Genomic DNA, 13611 nt, shown 5'->3' with positions numbered 1-13611 from the left:
ATGTCCCAAGCCCTTCTGTGCCTTAAACAAGTTGACAGGGTGCCAGCCAACAAGCAAAATTCTCCTCTTAGCCTGCACCACAAGCGCACATATGCAGGCGTGTAACTTTACACGCAGGAGCAGTTCCATTGAGTTCAATACTCTCCCGGATAACAAGTGGAGTCCCCCCTGGGCTCCATACGGAGCCTGTTTTTAAGGCCCAAGCCCCAGCCAGGTCGGTTTAGAGAATTATAGTTACCTGGCTTTGACTTGTACTCGAACTCATTCTGGGTGTCATACCAGTTCTCAGCGCCCGTTGCCATTGGGGGGCTGTGTGCATAACGCCCTGTGCAGAGCATTCACACTGTGCTCCACAGAGACAAGGGTGTCCCAGCCCCGAGCGAACCAGAGAGGGACTTGCTAGAGCATCAGTGGGCAAACTTTTTGGCCCGAGGGCCACATCGGGGTTGCACAACTGTATGGAGGGCTGGGCACCTCCCCAAACAGCCTGGCCCCCGCCCCCTGACTGCTCCCCTCAGAGCCTCCAACCCAGCCAACCGCCCCTGCTCCCTGTCCCGACTGCGCTCCTGACCCCTATCCACATCCCCACCCCCTGACAAGCACCCCTCCCAACGCTCACTGTTCCCCATCCCCTGACCACCCCCCCAGAACCTCCAACACATCCAACTGCCCCTGCTCCCTGTCCCCTGACTGCCCTGACCCCTATCCACACCCCCAACAATTCCCCTGGGATCCCCACCCCCTATCCAGTCACCCTCTGCTCCTCATCCCCTGACCACCCCCTGCCCCTAACTGCCCCCTGGGATCCCACCCCCTTATCTAGCCCCCCCTGCTCCCTGACTGCCCTCCTGACCCCTATCCACATCCCCCCCAGGCCTCTCACTCCCAACGCTCCCTGTTCCTCATCCCCTGACCACCACCCCAGAACCTCCACCCTATCCAACCTTCCCCTCCTCCCTGACTGCCTCCCAGGATCCCCTGCTCCCTTACCCAACCCCCCCCCACTCCCCTCGCCTTACCAGCAGCAGGAGCTCACAACCGCGACCCCCAGCCGGAGCCAGCTGCACTCCCCCCTCTGCCCAGTGGGAGCGGTGGGCCAGAGCGCAGCCCATGCAGTGGCGTGGCTGCGGGGAAGGGGCCGGGGATGAGGCTCCCCGGCTGGGAGCTCAGGGGCCAGGCAGGACGGTCCCACGTGCCAGATGTGGCCTGTAGTTTGCCCATGTCTGTGCTAGAGGAAGGCTGGGCTTGTGGAGACGGCACTGGACTGGAAAATATGGGGTCACAGCCCATCTGGGTCACAAATTTTCTGCATGACGTTGGTCAGGCTTTCAAGAGGTCACCACCCATAACGGGGGATCAGGTTTTTAGCAGCATAGAGGCAGGGGGACGTGTGTGTCCGACACCCATCGTGTTGAGCCCGTTGGAAAATGTGGCCTTTGCCTTCAGCTTTCTGTCTGTAAAATGGGAATAAGATTTCACCTGGCAACGGCAGAGATAAATCTAAAACCGCTTCAGAGGAGCTCAAACAACAATACCTAGACCTTGCCATTAATAGGTCTCTCAGCCTTTTAGAAAGGAAGCCAGGGCCATTACCCCCATTTTATAGATGGGGAAACTGAGCAAGAGAGGGGAAGTGACCCAATAGGTCACTAGCAGAGCAAGGAACAGAACCCAGGTCTCAGTTCACCACCCTGCACGCTGAGCCATGCTGTTCCTACCCTGGTGGGGGACCACTGGGCCCAATGATCATTTCACTGTGTCTCACTATCCCATCCTGGCGCTGGATTCAGGAAACAAGACTTGCCTGGCCCTTTAATCAGCGCCGAGACCTTAGAAGAGGGGAGAGAAACCAGTGGAAAATGCTGCCAACCAACATCACTGAGGCCACGTCCACACTACAGAGTAAAATCGAAATTAATAAAATCGATTTTATAAAACAGATTTTATAAAATCGATTACGCGTCCACACTAGGGCACATTACTTCAGTGGTGTGCGTCCATGGTCCCAGGCTACCATCGATTTCTGGAGCGGTGCACTCTGGGTAGCTCAGTAAAAGAATGGGACCAATAACTTCGATTTCCATCCACACTAACCCTAAATCGATATAGTAATATCGATTTTAGGGTTACTCTTCTCGTCAAGCAGGAGTACAGAAATCGATTTTAAGACCCCTTAAAATCGATTTTAAGTACCTTGTAGTGTGGACGGGTACAGCGTTAAATCGATTTAAACAGCGTTAAATCGATTTAACGCTGTAGTGTGGACCAGGCCTGAGCCTGGAAGCTCCCTGGGGAAGGGGCTGTCTCTCCGTGCTCGGTGCTGTACACACAGAACGAGGGGGCCCTGCTCCAGCATTAGGGCCTAGTGCGATACACACAGTAAATAACACACACGCACCCAGGAAAACCAGATTTTATTTCTTTTCCACAACAGGATTCTGCAGCCTGGCGGTCGTATTATCTTATCTAATTATCTTAGCAGCCAGGAAACCCTTGGCACAAAGGTTTCCCAGTAGATGACTCCACAGGGGATTTGTCCCTGCCCCAGCTCGAAGAGCTTTGGGACCAGCTCAAAACAAAGCCCTGCGCTCTGGCTGTGGTTAGTAGGGGCCTGACAGGAAGGCGATTCAGGGCCTGATCCTGTAAGAGGCAGATCCCCCCCATTGGGGGAAGCCCCAGGCAGGCAGCACCTCACAGGATCGGACCCTTAGCTGGGGATAAACCTCTGAACGTTCTCAGGTCTCACAATCCCTCCTCCAGCCTGGCCCCCCATGCTGTCCTGCTGCACCCACATTCCCTGCCAAATCATTCATGCCCCACAAATTGTAAAATCCCGTGGCCAAAGGACCTGCCCCCCAGGAGAGCTGCCTGGTCCACCTGTGACACCAAACACACGACCTGACCTAATCCTCACTCCCCTTCTCCCTCCAAGAGGTCCTCGGGCCTCCTGGTGGGGCTGGACGCAGCCCCACTCTCCAGCTGCTCACCCTCCGGCGGGAGGATTTGTAATCTGCTGGTTAAGCCAGAGCTGCTGCCGCGGCTGGGTCCGGGACTGGGCCGAGGGGGTGAATGCACAGCGAGGGCCTTGTGGTTTGGAGCATGGCTCACAGCACCGCTGGGCCAGGCGGGAGTAGGGCTGAGGGCTAGGCAGAGGCTCCGGCCAGCAGCCTGTGATCACAGCCAGTACCCTGCTGCCGAGGCCTCTTTGCTCTTCAGGGCGTTGGTTTAGGTGGAAAGGAAGGGTCAGAACCAGGCCAGAGCTTCCTAGGCAAGCTTCCCCCAGGCAGCCCTGGCCTCAGGATTGATGTGGAGCAGGTGGTTCCTCCTGACCACTGAGTCAAGGGCCCCCCACCAACCCAAGAGGTTTCACACACGGAGCAGACAACCAGCTCTGCCTAGCAGCTCCCCACCCACTGCACCGGCCTCCAGAGGGAAGCCCCAGCAGCCCCTAAACCAGCTCTTCCCACAAGGCAGCGCTTTAACGCTACCCCCACATTCCAACGGGCCAGCTCAGAGCAGAGGAGGGGCTGAGAAGGGCGGGATTGAGCATCAGGACCCCCGTGTTCTATTCCCAGCTCACTGCACTGACCTTGGCTGAAGCGCTGTGCCTCAGTTTCCCCAGCTGTAAGGCAGGGGTAATCCCCGCCTCGTAGGGAAGGGCTGCAAGGGCTGACGGAGCCAGAACTGCTGAGTTGAAGGGCAAAACCAGAGCACTGTTCTCCTTTCCCTCCCGTCAGCTCTGCGAAGCCAGTGCAGTCGAGGGTGGGTGGGGGGGGAAGATTCCCTCCCTCCCCCTCTTCACCACATTCCAGTTGGCTACATCTGTGCAATCCCCACACAGGCCAGCAGGGGGTAGGAGAGGCATCACTGGAGGCAGCTGTTAAAGGCCAGCATGCTTGTGGGGGGGGGGGGGTGCCCGAGGGAGGGTTTGAAGGCCAGGGAGGTGGGTGCGGGGGCATAGCAGGGCAGCCGTTGGCTCTCAGAACCTGGTGGCAATGAGCAGGTGAAAGGAAGGGACCTGGCCCAACTCTGATGAGACCGAGCGGGAGCCCCCTGGGGTCAGTGCAGCAGTCACATCTCCGGGCAGGGCGGCTCTGGATAAAGCGTCCCCACACCAGGCATCCGGGCTTGAGTCCCGAGGAGCTGGGAATAGGGCCAGTCAGCGCGGATCCAGGAGAGCTCAAAAGCAAAGGCTTCTCACGCACCAGGCGCCGGCTTTCCCACCCCTCATCTCACTTCTCCTGCGGGTCGAAGGGGCCGTCCGACTCATTCCAGTTCTTCTCCTGGCTTTTCTTCCTGTTCCTCTCTGCCATGACGATGGCGGCGATGACCGTCACCAGGACGGTGACCGTGATCACCAGGACGGTGGCTGTCTCAGCCACGCACAGCTGGGTGTCCACAGAAACCAGAGGCAAGCCGGCCAGCTGCCAGGGACTGGCACAGGTGATATTGGTGTAGTCTTCCACATGGAGGTGGCGGACGCTCAGGATCTTGCTAAAGACCCGCTGGAGGTCACAGTCGCAGGCCCAGGGGTTGCCAGCGAGCTGGAGGTGGGTGCTCGGCGTCTGGATGTTCAGGAACGTCTTGAATTTGAGGTGGATGAGCTGGTTGCCGGTCAAGACCAGGAGGTTCACGTTGTGCAGGGAGGTGAAGGCCTCCAGCTCGATGGCACTGATGTTGTTGGTGCCAAGGAAGAGGACTTCCAGGTTCTGGAGCATGGAGAAGAAGCCGTTGTGGACAATCCCCAGACGGTTGGACTGGAGGTAGAGGTAGCGGAGCCTGGACAGGCCCCGAAAGGCCCCCTTCTCAATGGAAGCCACTTGATTGTAGCTCAGATCCAGCTTCTCCAGGCTCTCCAAGTGCTGCAGGCTCTCATAGCCCACGGCCGACAGCCGGTTGTAGGCCGCCTTGAGCTCCTTCAGGGAGGCCAGTTCATCGGAGAAGTCAGGAGGCAGCTGGGCCAGGAGGTTGTGGCTGAGGTCTATCTTCTCCAGGAAGCCCAGGCACGTGAAGGCCTTGGGCCAGAGCTGGCCAACGGAGTTATGGGCCAGGAGCAAGATCTTCATAGACCACAGGGTGTCGAAGGAGCCTGCCTCCAGGCTGGTCAGGTTGTTGTGCCTCAGATCCAGGAGCCACGTGCTATGCGGGATGCTGCGGGGGACGTGGGCCAGGTTCCGGCCACGGCAGTCCACGAAATCCGAGGATTCGTAGCAGATGCACAGGTGGGGACAGGCCTTGGCGGCTCCTGCCACCGGCACCCAAAGCAGGAGAGCCAGGAAGAAGGGCAGCATCATGGAGGCGGGCTACAGAGCCCACAGAGCAGAAGCCCGGCACCGACAGAAGGAGAGAGGGCCCAGCCAAGCCAGCAGCCCCGTTCGGGTCGCTTTCCACCCCACAGATGGGGAGGGAGGTCAGGTTTCCTTGGAGGAGGCTGTAACAAAGAGTCCTTTGTTGAGTGATAAGCCCAGAGCTTTCTTGGTCTCTCTCTTTCCAGGACAAAGCAGGAGACGGAACCTGAACGATCCAGTGGGGAGGGAACGGCTCGGATAGGTCCTCGGGCTGGGGGAGGACCTCCCGGGCTCTTTTTTTTACAGCCCTGCGGGCCAGTCCCTCGCTTTGCCAGCAGCGCTGCAGCTTTTGCCTTGCGCTAGATCTGCTGGGCAGAGGAGGGGTGAGAGCAGCCGGTAAGGGGTTACCCAAGCTGCCCCCAGGGCTGCCCGTTCCAGCCAGCAGAGAGACAGGCAGACAGACAGCAGCAGGCGCGGGGCGAGGTTTTTGTGCTGAGCCTCAAGGAGGCGCGGCAGGGAGGGGGCAGGAGCTTGAAGGCCGCCTGTGCCCTGGCTGAATTCAGGGGTGAAGCAGATCCCGGTGTAAATCAGATTGCTCCCCAGCATGAAATCTTGGTAGCAGTGAATGCTGTGGAGCATTCCCTCCTGCCCCCCCCCGGCATGCCCCCTACACTGGGGCTTGCAATGGGGGCAGTTTAGGGCTGGTGGCCCTGGGGAAATGCCCCTGTGTGCTGGCAGCAGTGAGGTCGCAGGGTGACCAGATAGCAACTGTGAAATAACGGGACAGGGGGTGGGGGTAATAGGAGCCTTTATAAGAAAAAGTCCCCAAAAACACGACTGTCTCTATAAAAACGGGACATCTGGTCACCCTAGCGGGGCGGGGGATTAGCAGGCCAGGATCTGGGGATGGAAATCTGATCTGCATGGGGGGGGCACTTCCCACCCCAGCTCTGGCTCACAAACATCCGGCCTGTGTCCTCCTCTTGACAGGTGGGGCCCCCCCACGGCTCAGCACTGCCCCCTGGCACCAGCCAACCAGGAGGTCTCACAGCCAGGCCAGTGGCCATAGGGCAGCCCCAGGCCTCCTGCTTTTAGGCAACCCGCAGCAGCAGGAGATCGGCAGCAATTTCACCCACCCAGCCAGCTGCCGGTTCAAACCATTACCCCGTTTGGGACACTAATCTCAGAGACTGGAGGAAGATGGACGGGTCCCCCATAGGCAGGGGGCTGGAGTCTTGTCCCTGAGTGCCGTGCAGGCTGGGGTGCAAGGGAAGGGACCAGGCACTACTCCAGGCTGGATTCTAGACCCCCTGGGTTCCAGGTCTGCAAGACTAGAGAGGCATACTCCGGGCAGAGCAGCAGTTTCATGGGGATGGAGGTGGATGGCTCTCCCCTGGCACCCAGAGGCAGCAAGGAGGGTGCCCAAAGCCCTACACCCACACAGCCTTCCTGGGGGCTTGTGGTGAGGGAACAAAAAACGAGCCCTGCCCCCATCCCCTCTAGTCACATGGAATAACCCTCCCTTGCATCTTCTGTCTACTCCTGCTGCCAGCTAGCGTAATTAATCCTTACCTCAAGCGGCCAAGTTCTGTGGTCCTGGGTTCAAATCCTGGAGCCAGTGCTGGAGAACGTGCAATACAGAGGCCCACACTTCGGTTTTTCCTTCTTGAAAAAAAAACAAACTAGGAAATTACATACCCCAAAAAATCTACATTATGGGAAGGTCATTCAGGTCGCAAAGTCAAGCACTCGGACAGTTTGGCAAAAACAGCATTAAGGTTCCCCTTGCAACCTTCCCCCATGCACTGAATGAGCCCGAGGTCCGGTGGGGGAAAAGGTGACCACACGGTCCTGTAGCTAGAGCCTGTATCATTATTAGAGCTGGGGCACAATGTTTGGGCCAAGACGTCTGCCGAGAAAGGTAGATTCAGGTCGACTGAAACGTTTCACAAACGTGGGGCAATGTGGAACTGTTTCCACCAGCACAAAAACGGATTTTTTAAAAAATTAATATTTAATCATTGGAGCTCTGCCTATCTCCTAGAACTGGAAGGCACCTCGAAAGGTCATTGAGTCCAGCCCCCTGCCTTCACTAGCAGGACCAAGTACTGATTTTTGCCCCAGATCCCTAAGCGCCCCCTCAAGGATTGAACTCACAACCCTGGGTTTAGCAGGCCAATGCTCAAACTGTTTCCAGACAGGTCCAAAGGGTTCGTTTTGATGTCATCAAAACGAAACGTTTCCCTTCATCAGCCTAGATTCACCAAACAGGAGCTGAAGCGGTGCCACCACCTTAGGGTGAACAGACAGCAAATGTGAAAAATCGGGTTGGGGGTGGGGGCTAATAGGAGCCTATATAAGAAAAAGATCCAAAAATCGGGACTCTCTCTATAAAATCGGGACACCTGGTCACCTGACACCACCCCCATTGCAATCCTTAGCCCAGCAGCTGGGGCACTCACCCAGTGCATAGGAGACCCAGGTTTGAATCCCCCAAGGTGGAGCTGGGGCTAGAATTCAGAGGACACCCATGTCTGAGAGGGAGGCCACATGCCCTGGGCTTGAGAGTCACATCCCGTCGCTATTTTGATTTACAGTTGCCAGGAATAATGGGGGCAGGGAGAGGTGGGCAGGGGGGTCAGACAGTCGTTATGTAATGGCAAGTGACCTTGCGATTCCAGCAGGTCAAGCTTTGTAACCCTTCAAACTGGCAGCAGCACAGCCATAGACCAGGGGAAGAGACAGAAAAGCCAAGTGTAAGAAGGCCCCAAGAAGCATTTTTCTGCCTCTCTGTGCGTTTTGATTCTTAGCCATAGAAACAGATTTCCACCGGCTTGCGCACACCCAATGAAACTGACATTTATCAACATTTCCTGGTTAAAAAGGGAAAATCAAACCCTCCCCAGCCTGGTGCTAAGGAAGGTGGTGGCAGCAGAGCAGCGGGTGTGAATCTAGCACTTCCTTCCCTGGCTTTGATTACAAACACCCCCATGAAGCATCTCGCTGGGGGTCGAACCAAACAACATTTTTCTGACTCTTTTTAATTGGCTGGGGAAAAAAAATTAAATCGATGTTTTCCGTTATCCCCCCTCACCCATTTTTCGGCACTACCAGCAACTGAAAAATCCCTTATTCGCCAGCTCAACTGAAAACCCACCTGCCCGAGGGTCCAGAGCAACCTAAATTCTAGCCCGGCCTCAGTTGGGCGTGCACTCCCCCTGCATCGCTCACATGTGCGCAGAAAAGTCCCCAGCCCCCCGCACCCCTGCAGTCCGTGGGGTGAGGGACAGGCCCGGCTGATCCTATCACATGGATCCCTGCTCCATGGCGTTCACCCGCTAAGCGTGAGCCCAAGAAGGTGGGGCATTGAGATCCACACCTCTAACCCAGCATGGCCTTGGGGAGTTCACGCTGAGGGGCAGCCCCTCCTTAGAGGAAGCAAAGATCTGTCTGTCCAGGCAGCCCCGGAGAAGGGGACGGAGACACACACCCCTCCACCATTCCTGATCACATCTGGAGAAGCCAAGGAACATTGACCCTTCCCGAGTGGGCAGTGCAACCTCTGCAGGCTGGCCAGGGCAGCCAGAGCGAAGGGGTGAGCAGCTGGCCAAGCGAGAGCAGATGGCTGACTCGAAAGGCAGCGAACGAACACCAGAGATGCTCGCCCCCAGCCGCCCCGACAACCAGGGACCTGGACGTACCTCGGAAGTCAGGCCCAACTCGACCACAGCCTGGGGCCCAGCCCCCCGCGTTCTGGTCCCTGGGGCAGGCAGAGCGCTGGCTGGCAGCTGCCGGGAGGGGATTGCCTTCCCAGGAGTGAGCGAAATCTAATCTGGGCTCAGGATTACTGACACTGCCTGGCTCAGTGCCACCTCACCCGCATCCTCACCCTGCCCCTAGCGCGTCATGATACCCTGCAGGAGCCAGCCAGGTGTGTGTAGAGGGCACCGCTGGCCTATGCCCAGAGGGAGGGGGCAGGCTGGCAAGACAGGGGTTTCATCCTGCCAGTGTCCTCTGGCCTCTTCAGTTGGGGGGCTGGCTCAGCCCCTCCACAAAGTCCCCTCTACCCCCAAGAGGGGCCCTGTCTCCATGCCTATAGGAGCCCCCAGGGTCTGCCCTTCTTACCCGAGAGGGAGTATGAGCTAGTGGTTAGAGAAGTGCACCGCAGGGGGCCTGGATTCCGTTCCTGGCTCTGGGAAGGGGCTATGGGACTGGCCCGTGGAGCAGTGGACGGGGAGTCAGGGGGCCTGGGGCCCTGCCACCCACTTGCCATGCAAGCAGGGACAAGTCACCCACATTATCAAAAGCCGCCTCAGGTTTTAGGAGCTTCCGTTGTTGGATGCAAAATGCCGGGCACCCAGGCTCCTGCTGGCTTCACCTGGCAGCACCCAGCACAGTAAGGGGCCACCCCGGGGCATCCCCCGCCCCAGACAGCAGCCACTTTTAGACAATGGTGGCCTCTGCGTCTCTGGGGAGCGGCGGCACAGCTCAGCTGTCGAATGAGGAGAACGTCACTGAGCTACTCGACCTGTGGGGCACCAGAGCGGTGGAGCACCTAGGGGCCAGCCCAAAGGCAGGTGCAGGATTGGAGACAGCACCACTGGGACCCCCACTCAGAACAAGTGACAGAGCCTGCCAGGTGCCCAGGATTTATTTTTACATCCCCACCTCCTTCAATCTCCCCCCTTGTCCTGGCAGTTGGATCCTTCTTTGCCCCTTGTCCCAAATGCCTGCAGTACGTTGCTGCATGCTGTGAAACATCTGCTCCACCCCAGAGCTGGCCGCCTTTCAGTGGCAAGCAGAGCGCTCCAGGTCCGCACAAAAACATTATGGGCGAGACACACAGGGACAATCAGGCTGCTCCTTCGCATGGTCCTGGGACTCTTTCCCTTGCTTAGCATAGACCTTTCTCCTCCCCCGCCCCCCAACCCACTTCTGTTTCTCCCGCTGCAGTGAGATTTCAGCGCTCCAGCCAGGATCCCCAGCAAAGCCCCAGGGTTTGGAATTCACAGGCCTGGTTGCGCAGAGTCTCCTGTTTCACTCCCTCTGCACCGGAGCCAGCCATGCAAAATTCATCACCCTCACGTCTCATCCATAATTCAACAGCTGTCCCCGCCCGCAGCAGCTAATCAAGGCTAGTGTCCAGTAAACACGTACAAATCCAGCGGTCCCGGCCTGGCCGGATACCTGACACGGTGGGACATGCTCCATCTGCTGCACAAAAGACCTTGAGGAGGGATGGCCACAGGTATCCCAACTCCCTCCACACAGCCGCCACCCCCATCCCTCAGGCCTGGTCCACACTACAGCGTTAAATCAATTTAAACAGCGTTAAATCAATTTAACGCTGTACCCGTCCACACTACAAGGCACTTAAAATCGATTTTAAGGAGTCTTAAAATCGATTTCTGTACTCCTGCTCAACGAGGAGTAACCCTAAAATCGATATTACTATGTTGATTTAGGGTTAGTGTGGATGGAAATCGAAGTTATTGGTCCCATTCTTTTACTGAGCTACCCAGAGTGCACCGCTCTGGAAATCGATGGTAGCCTGGGACCATGGATGCACACCACCGAAGTAATGTGCCCTAGTGTGGACGCATAAAATCGATTTTATAAAACCTGTTTTATAAAATCGATTTTATTAATTTCAATTTTACTCTGTAGTGTGGACTTGGCCTCAGGATGGCTCGTACAGCTGGAGCTAATCTACCCCTGACTCCTCCTGGAGAGAAGCTAGCACTGCTCTCCCTGCTACGGTGCCTTCTGCTGGGAGAGGCTGGGAGCTCCCCTCACAGCCAGGGCTCCTGCCCTGCTCCCTACAGTGCCTCCCTCTGGGAGTAGCTGGGAGCTCCAACCCCCACAGCCAGTGCTCCTGCCCTGCTCCCTACAGCGCCTCCTACTGGGAGCAGCTAGGAGCTCCCCCCACAGCCAACACTCCTGCCCCATTCCATACAGCGCCCCCTACTGGTAGAGGCGGGGACTGTAGCAGCTGGGAGCTCCCCCCACAGCCAATACTCCTGCCCCATTCCATACAGCGCCCCCTACTGGGAGAGGCGGGGACTGGAGCAGCTGGGAGCTCCACCCACAGCCAGTGCTCCTGCCCCATTCCATACAGCGCCCCCTGCTGGGAGAGGCTGGGGCTGCAGTGGCTGGGAGCTCCCCCCACAGCCCACGCTCCTGCCCACTTTAAGGCCTGTGGCAGGGACACACTCAGCCGATTCCGCCACCAGGAGCAGCCTGTCTAACAGCAAATGACGCCCCAACCCCTTCCCGCATCCCACAGCTTTTGGGACAAGCAGCGATGCCAACACTACCCCAGCAGGTGGCGCTCTCAGACCATGCACCACACCCAAGGCTGTGCGCTAAGGCACACTAAGGCAGGTCTGCCACCCAAAAGTGAAGTGGCCCCTGCTACATTGCTGAGAGGTGTGTGCAAAATCCACCCCCGTGAGCCAGGTCGTTACGCCCACTGAACCCAGGGAAGGCGGGTTAACCCCCGTCGCGATGGTGAGGGTCTGCCCTAAAACGCTGCAGCTGGCCTGCCAGAGCGCTAAGAGCAGAGGTCCAGCAAGAGCAGGACACAAGCCAGGGGGACTCGCTGGCCACAACCCTACAGCTCCCAGGCCCTTCACAAACGAGGCCACGTGTGGCTTTTGCTAAGCGCTGGCCCGCCTGCCCGGGGACCCGAGATTGGCTGCACTCTCCCCACCAGTCGCTCCTGCTGGGTGAGGCTGCGGCTGCTGGGGAAGAGCACCCGAGCCAACATGACACCCACGGAGAGGCCAATGCTCCAGAGCTGGCCTAGAACGTGCAAGATGCAAGAGGAGATGTTCCCAGGAATTGGATCAGAGCAGGGGCTGGCCCACATGGGACACAGAGCCAGGACGCTGCCTGGACCACCAAGCAAAGGGAGTGTCTAGCCTAAACAGATAGGAACGGGCGACAGGGGATGAATCACTTGCTGCTTACCTGTTCTGTTCACTCCCTCTGGGGCACCTGGCACTGGCCACTGCTGGGAGACAGGATACTGGGCCAGATGGACCTTGGTCTGACCCGGTCTGGCCGTTCTTGTATAGGCCCTTGCAGATGGCACAATTTGCTAAGGCAAATCCTTGGTGCAGCACGATTAGAATCTTCCCGCCAAGCAGCCAGCAATTCACGGAGGCAGCAGGAACCCTAACTCCCATCACACTGCATACCAGGGGAGGGGGCATTGCTCTGCGCTCCTTGAGATGTGCCAGCCACCCCCGTAAGCATGCACCTCCCCCCCCCCGCCCCCAGTGACATCTGCCTCTATGCGAGTTGGCATTGCAGGAGGCTGACAAGCTTAGGACAGGGCTCTGAAGTCACTGCTGCTTGCAGAGCGCTTGGAGACCCTGGAGCAGAAGAGACACTTTCTCTTGCACTTTAACAGTCTCTTTCCGAAGCTTGGCCACAGCACACATGCTGTAGGAATCACAAGGTACCATGGGGCTCCAGCCAGCCCAAGGAAGGGGCAAGAGCCCCTAGGTCAGGAAATTCTGGTCTAGCCTATCCCAGAGAAGTTTCTACCGACCCCCTCTCATCAATCAGTGATTGGCTGAGGCCTGGAAGCATCAGTTTACAGCCCACATTAATGCAGCTGTGGGTGCCCTGAGCCATCTAAATCCTTTTCTGATTCCTACCAAGCTCTTGACCTCAGGAGGTCATCTAGTCCAACCCCCTGCTCAAGGCAGGACCAATCCCGACAGATTTTTGCCCAGGATCCCTAAATGGCCCCCTCAAGGATTGAACTCACAACCCTGGGTTTAGCAGGCCAATACTCAAACCACTGAGCTATCCAATATCTTGTGGCAGTGAGTTCCACTGGTTGATGCTCTGGCCTGAATGGAGCCCACCGTTACATATCACCACTACAGACCATTGATCTCTGACGCCCTTCTTGCAATTTCAGTAGTTTTCCGTCTGGCATGGGAAGCATCATCCCCTGTATGCCAGCAGAGGCCAGCCGTGCACAGCTAGGGAGAGCAATATTTCTCTAAGCAGCTCCGAGGAGTGAAATCTCCTTGAGGAATGGTTTTGATTTCAGTGCCAACCCTGCAGCCATGAGCCTCGCAGAGCACGAGGGAAATCTCCCCCCTCATCCCACAGCTTCAAGCCACCAGGGCAGAGCCTTTTCAGCAGCTCTGATCTTTGCCAAAAGACAAGCTTGTCAGGTGCTTTGGCCTTAGAGGAGTTTGTCCCACCCCCCACATCCAAGTCTGGCTGCTGTGAGCGGTAACGAACAGGCACGTGACCCTGCTGGACAGAAAACCGAGACAGCAAAGCTGCGTTTAAGCCC

The sequence above is a fragment of the Gopherus flavomarginatus genome, chromosome 25, assembly GCF_025201925.1.
Source record: "Gopherus flavomarginatus isolate rGopFla2 chromosome 25, rGopFla2.mat.asm, whole genome shotgun sequence".
Classification (NCBI taxonomy): domain Eukaryota; kingdom Metazoa; phylum Chordata; order Testudines; family Testudinidae; genus Gopherus; species Gopherus flavomarginatus.
The sequence above is the reverse complement of the archived record's forward strand: the minus strand, read 5'-3'. Positions refer to the sequence as shown.